Genomic DNA, 7,993 nt, shown 5'->3' on the forward strand with positions numbered 1-7,993 from the left:
CACTTGCGAATATAACGCCTATCGTAATAGCAGAAGAAGGATTATCATCTACTTGCAATAAGCCTGCTATCGCGAATGAGATTCGTTGCGTGATTAAAAATGTAGTAAGTTGTGGTGCAGATATAATCAACGAGAAATTTGTAAAGAAGGCGATAACAAAATAAATGTTCGAGAATTCAATAACATCATTTAAATTATTGTAGTAATTAATGATCCGATGATATTTTTGATATATATTGTATTGATAATGATAATTGACAATTAATAGAAGACACAATTAAATATACAATGTCAAGGAATCTACAATCGCATGTTACTTGTTGTTATTTCCACTCTGTGTTCTTTACCAAAGATCGAACAACAATGCGACTTCACGATAGTAGATACCGACACGTGTGTCACAGGGCTTTAATGAATTTCGGCGTGAAGCACTTCAAGATACACATACCTTTAATAACATCACCCTCTTACTGAAACGGAATAATGTCATGCATTAATGATACGATTAACATTTTTACTACCAAAACCAAAGTAGAAATACCTTTGAATCATCTTAAGGCGTGAAAAATTGACAGCAGTTGACTTTTTATCATAGATTGCTTCTACGTTTACATTTTAATGATATTTTCATTACGTATAAGTTTTTACTGATTAAGATGAAGGTGAAAATGTTTGAATTGCTAATTGCATCTCATACGAACGATCTATTGTGGTAGCATTGAAAAGAAATAACACACAGTCAGTGTAAAAGATATTCATACAATAACTAACTGTGACAAAAATTAAAATTATGGTAGAATATCGTTTAGTAAGAAATTTTTTGCAAATGAATAATGTTTATATATTCTTACAGGTCTCCAAAGTAATTTAAGAAAAAATTCCTGTTACATATTCCTGTTCTGAAAATATTAATAAGAATCTAGCTAATGATATAAATGTATGTGTAATATATATTCGAACAGTTCGCGGTTCATAGGATAAAACGTATATAAATATTTTTAAGAATAATCTGCATCAATGCATAAAAAATGAATTTGGACGGCAATTTCGTCCTGATACAAGGTAACTATCCAAAGCGCGATAATAAACGATATACAATGATATGCAACACAATGCTAATACACGATCGTTAATTTTGTATCATATTTGGAAACACTTAAAAATAGCTTTATAGTACAAACATTATTGAAAATATATGGGACCACCTGAAACGAAAAATATCGAGTCACCATATTTCATCAAGAAATCATTTAAAGGAGGTTTTTTTATGAGAACGAAAAAATATTTCCATGACAGTTTGAAGCCATAAAATCAAATGGAAACTTCCTACTAACAAGAAACGGTGGAGATCGGTTAGATTCTGAATTTGATAAAACTTTGTAGATTTGAAAGGCGGCGCATAATATTAGACTCGTATCTTTTTTAGCTGCGATATGCCTAATGCTAATGCCTAAGAGATTACTTCGGAAGCAGTTAAATGCAGATAAAAATTTGTTAATACAAATTTCACGATGTCCAGCGTATTGAAAGAAACCTCTCTTGTTAATCACAAGTATTCAAAATTGTTTGAAGAAATTACGCTAGTCATGTTCATTTGAGAGATTATGGCAGCAATACATATGACAAAAAAAATTGCATTTTTATTATCAATGCTACGACATGTATATATATGGGTTCTAATTAATGTAAATATCCTATTTATATTCCGATATTTCATTTTGTATTTATTACGCATACGACCGAAATCAGCGTCGCCGACGATCAACGGTACAAGCATTTTCATTGATGATTTGATAATAGTAGTGGCCGTGGATGCTATCGTTCGAGAATGTTTATTAGAACTAATAAGGATTACGATTTTTGTACATTCATATTTTTACTAATCTGATTACTACAAACCAATGCCATTATATATGCATATTGCTATATATCACATTTTTAATTTTATTACATTCGAAGTCCAATATTGTGGAACCTGAAGAACGAGGTGGTCCATGAGGAGCAGGTCTGCGTTCTGTCTGCAAGAACACAAATGTTTAATTAAAAAATTGGCGAACTGGTCAACAATGAGGTAGGCCGTAAGCAATCATACATGCAATAGATTGAGTTTACGCCTGTGCATTAACTTTAATACAATTTGTTATGGAGTCACGAACGTAAAAATCGCAAATATAATGCACTTGTTATCGATGCAGGCACATAATTCCATTCTTGATTAAATCAAAATTAAAATTATCGCATGCAGTCTTTCGCGAACCATAACCCTGGTATATCTTGATCGAGGATGTTACTGCATTGGTTATATGGCACAAAAGCGTAGTTGCATCATAAGTAGCATCCGATGGCAAAATTTGTTAAAATTATAAGTTTTGTCTCACATTCGCCGATGATCGATTTAAAATATATTATGTAAACACTTTAACGAATATACATGAGTAAAGGCGATATTTAATCTTGTTTTTAGGAACACATGGTCGATTTAAGCTTTGATATGGATTTAAATGCCGTAATATTAAGTTCTGGATCGCCATGTTTTTCACTTAGTTGCTGAAAATATATTGTGAATAACGCCAATTTAAGGAGTGGAAGGAGTAGTTTGCGAACCATATATCCCTGTGCTTGGCTTCATTTCCTTACACGAACGAAAATATGTCAACTCGAACATAGTGCAGAACGATTCCAAATGAACGATGCATGGTTAGTAGCTTACAAGTCGTAGAGAAGCAGATTACGGGATTCGCAGACGTAAATCATCCTGTGAGACGTTTTTTAAGAAAAGTCATAGATTGAACATCAAACCTGCATGCTCATTAAAATCCGTAACGTCATATCGTAAACTGCACAGGGTGTTTTCGAATTGAGAGGATTAGTATTTCCTCTGAACCTTCGCCGTCATAAATAATTAATAAACAAATATACATGTAAACAATTTTTTTGCAAGTTTACACATCGTAGGAAAATCACACACGCACTGCGGTGGCCGAACTGTTCCGCGATAAATCGTAACAAAAATAGCAATATTCACAGAAAAACCACGTACGCATTACAAATTTATGAGCTGTTAATAAATGTGGCAATACGCTGTCTTCTATGAATCACACACAATTTCTGTACAAATCATTGATCATTTATATTGCGATATTCACATACATACACATGAAATAAAACCCTACATCCTATTTATATCTAACTTAAATAGAAACCTACCTACTACTTATTATGTGAAATAATATTTTATTCAGCATGAATATTACATTTAGTCTCTATTTCGTTGATTGTATCATATATTTTAACGCCGACTGGTCAAAAAACGACAAGGTTTGTGAGTAAACAACTTGAGAATCAAAGTGAGCCTTTAGAACTAATGAAGGATTCTTAGAAAAGTTTTACTTTAGAATTATTTTATTTTAAAATATATTTATTTTCTATCATCATTGTTTATATCTCAGTAGACTTTTCAATGGTAAATTATTATTGTTAACGAATAACTATCTCGTAACATTTGTATGTTGGAGAATGAAAGAAGTTTTTGTCATTATAATTGTGGCGGATCGGTATCAATAGGACGCAGACAGGTCGAGGCATCAACGCGGCGCAACACCTCACGGGCAATCCGCTGGTACCAACCGCCAATACTAGAGGGCTACGACGACAACGAGTCTGTCTAACTTACTAGCGGTCGAATATACGGACGATTGATACAAATACCGCACCTAGCGAGACTCCCTCTACGTCTAAGATAGGGACTACCGAGCATAGCCTTACTGACGAGTCCACCGCTAGTCCCGGGACGAAACACAAACTCTCTTTTCATCCGCCACATAATATTGACATTATAATGGAAAAATGTTCATATTCAGTAAGCAGATGAATTACTTACAGCTTTGAAATCATGTTCGTATAAATACCTGCATTCTTATTAAAATTTTATAGAAAAAATAAACAATGTCATAAATGGATTTATTTAGAAAGGAGACGAATGATAAAACAAAGTGAAAAGGATGATAAATCCCTTCCTCATAAATTGTATTCATATTGTCTTTGGTTCAAAAATAAAAAAGTAACGTTCAAGTAGTCAGTATACAAAACATAGTATTATCCATAACAAAATTTTTATACCGGATATTTTGGTGATCTGATGTATCCAGTACAACCTGAAATAACCAACAATATATGTATTTATATGTCGGGTTATCATTAGGATTTAAGTCGCGTAATGTTTCTTCATTTGAATTAGCCATTGTTTAACAAAACAGAGAATATATTTACACGAATAAACAAGATTTTACAAAATATTATGAATAATGAGTTTTAAAATGATATGATTGATTAACAAATGATAAGTTTAATTAATAATTAGATTAAAGAATAATAAGTTTTATCGAACAATAAGAGGAACGAATAATATATTTTACGAATGATAAATTTAACGAATAATGAAATTAACGATTGATAGGTTTTACGAATAATGAATTTAATTTACGCTATTAACAATGTTCCGGGGTTCAAACGAATCCACGGTCAACGGGATAACTCTAAATAATTTTTATAACACAAAAATACGTTTGCTGAATCACTCGGTAAATTACTTGATGTATCACTTTCCAAGGCGATCACACGAATGAATATCTGATTAAAATCTTTTTCGTTATACGACTGAATTTGTTTGTTATATTCTCGCTGGAGGCATCGAGAACGTTCCAATCGTTGTTGCTAGGCAATATCTGTCAAAAGTTTGTTGTATACTCTTTGGAAACGTCGAGAAAGATCCAAACGCCGATACTAGGCAATTTCTGTCTGGAGATTGATTCCAAATACAACGTGTCCCATTATATCAGCATCTCTAAAGTACAATTCTATGTGATTTCTAGGGAGAACAATACAACCAATCCACACCTTCATCAAGCAAAACGTTTATCCCGTGACCGTGGCTACGTTCAGCGACCAGTTGTCACCTCGAACCCACTTTCGCTTTTCACAAATGTCAAACAATTACAGACGACAATTGCTTAATTACAGTTATGATAAAATCTAGGCTAAAGCATTAGAAGGCTTCCTCAAAATTGCATAGGGAAGGCTCCGGTTTTCCTTTCATCTCCGACATATATTAGTTCCTATTTTTTTTATTCGAAGATACTTTTATACGTACCTTGCTAATCGTTGACGGGCTGTTGACTGAAACTCTTGTTTTAGAACAAATTTCTTAATTCCCATCAGGTAAACTTCAACATACTTCTCTCAATTCATATCCCGTAAGTCTAGTTTGACCATATCGCTGTCGTTGAACATTTTCACCTTCCTGGCCAAGTCGGAACAGTTATCCCTTTGGAAAGTCCTTTCGTGCGTGGTGAAAACTGCTATCGACGTGAATAGCTTAATGCCATTTGTGAGAAGTTCCATCATTCTGAAATATCATTTTCATTTATTATTATAGATGAAGTCGGAGATTATCCCAGAAAGATTGCCCTCGTTGTTCGAGGATCGATAGAATACATTCATTGGTATACTATTGTTTACTATTGTATACAGTATTGGTATACTGGAACATTGATTTACTACCTCGGAGTCTTAAAAAGATATCTATAAAGAACGCACGAAATACATGCGGAATTACACTCGGACCATTGTACATACATCTAGTAGCTAGGACTGAACAACCTGGATACCATAGCGTATCGTTCAGTGGCATTTCTGTGCTATATTTTTCCATAGCATTTATCATCGGACCTCATCTTGTTAATTGAAACATTTTCATTTGTATACTTATTGGAATTATACTTAAAGTAAAGTTTACTATCATCCGAGTATCTCGGGGAATATTATGGAATTGGAATAAATATTATATTGTATCGCTATTCTTCTAAACTAATGACATATTGGGATCTTCTACGTTCGATTGCGTTTCCAGTATCCAAATTACTTAAATAAATTCGAACTTTTAGAATACTCTAACATTGGAATTACATTAGTAGAAAAAAATTCGTAATAAATATTACTTAAAAGGGTTAGCGTTCCTCGTACAGTTGTAAACTTTAACTTCAAGATCACGATGTAGCGTGGCATGTCATTCAGTACATATTATCGTGTCGATTACGAAATCAACAGGCACTAAGTCCAATCTCTCCTGCCCCGTACTGCTGTTGCACATCCTCTGCCGATTAGCATAATGGTACCTGATAACATTAAATTGGTTTAGAAATTATTTGTGAATTTTGATTGCCAGAAATATAGCGCTAAATAGATAAGAGAGAATTCTCGTAATAGTGAGCAACAACAAATATAAACTATAATAATGATGATCTAGTGGAAAGCCTCTCATTTATCCTCTTACAAACAAATCGATTAACTCCACTTTCGTGAAATGTAAGGAGCGTTGAACAATTACTATTGAAAAAAATCTATGAAAATACCTGTAAATGCAGAAATATTCTGTATCCATCCAGGACGTGGTTCTTCCACAGAGACTCCAATTATACTTGGTCGGACTATCGCAACTGACAGATCTTTGCACTTGCTTGTTACTATCTGCACTGCCAAATTCTTACTGAATGTGTATGTGTTTGGATCAGTTCTTAAAATTTTTTTTTCTATTTGGTTGATGGACGTTTTTCCTAATTTGTCACACATATCGATCACCTCTGAAGGTTTCAAACTCGTGCTGCAAAATCAATAATATGTGAACATATTCTTCACTTTACAATTATAAATATAATATTCGTAAACGACGGAACAACGCCTGTGTATAACTTATCCTTACGTATAAACTTCTTCCCCGATCTCATAAGCTGTGCTAACGTGGACGAAGCTAATCGGATGGCTCAGTTCGTTCCAAAGTTCGATAACACGAGTAGTACCATTCGTATTCACATTAATAGCTGCGTGCAACGGCTCGTTGAATCTCACAGTGGCCGCGACATGAAACAATATGTTTACTTTCTCTAACTACACATTTCTATTTTCTCGCGAAGAACTTAAATACGGTAGACTCACGCCACCTTTCACATGGTAAACTTTGGTCAAAACTGAGGGATGTTTCGCTTTGATGTTGTCGTAAATCTGAAAACAAAATAACACCAGCTCAATTCCAGAAAAGAAATTTAATCAATTTGGCTCCTGACAAGCTTAAATATTGAAAGAAACAAGAAGAATATTTACGAACGGGATCATCTATGAGCTTCTTAAATCGCTGTTCTATCGTTTCGTTAGTTTTTGGGCGAATTAGTATAAAAATGGCAGCGATGCGTGTACGCAGTGATGCATCAGTTTTTCCAGTAGACCTACTCCCACGAATCCGGTCGCTTCAATCACAAGGTTCCCACTATCGGCGTTGAATTCCACGGGAGCGAGTTTGTCTTATTCAATCCTTCATTGGTCCCATTTTCATTTGTTTCTTTATTGATTGTATCCATGTCTCAGGGTCTTTACATTTTCAGTTCTAATATTTGCCATAGATTAAAATTTATAGATATTATATTTGCCATAGATTCCCGACAAACAGTGTTTAGAAAAAGTAAAGAATTATGTGACTTAACAGGCAAGAAAGTATGGAATCCATAGATATTTAAAGAAACTGTCAAGCAATCTTAATCTGTATTTGAATAAATGAAATTTCATATGAAAGTAATTTTTCCCACATCCGAGCAGTATTGTGTCCCTGTTAGTTTTGATACCGGAGGCTCTACTGTATTTCAGATTACCTGGTTGAAATTTTATTGCCACAACAAACTGACGAATGTAATAATGTAAATGAGAACTGCGGTCAATGAAATCAACCATAACATTTAACATCATTACATGTTATATGACATATATTATATCCACATTTTTATTATAATTTTCATATATCCTGTAACTTTATTATGTACGTATGAATGTATATATTGTTATATACTATATCTGTCATTGCATACATATATATGTGTAATATGTTTTTATATCATCATGCCTATGTATGTTATGTTGCATTATGTTCTACGGCATTTAGTTTTGTAAT

The 7,993-nt window shown here is 33.5% G+C and overlaps 1 pseudogene; it reads right to left on the reverse strand.

The window, feature by feature from the left end:
- Nucleotides 1-4,075: 4,075 nt before the first annotated feature.
- Nucleotides 4,076-7,752, reverse strand: LOC143303908 (fatty acyl-CoA reductase 1-like; annotated as a pseudogene).
- Between the last annotated feature and the right edge of the window lie 241 nt (nucleotides 7,753-7,993).

The sequence above is a fragment of the Bombus vancouverensis genome, chromosome 17, assembly GCF_051014615.1.
Source record: "Bombus vancouverensis nearcticus chromosome 17, iyBomVanc1_principal, whole genome shotgun sequence".
Taxonomy (NCBI): domain Eukaryota; kingdom Metazoa; phylum Arthropoda; class Insecta; order Hymenoptera; family Apidae; genus Bombus; species Bombus vancouverensis.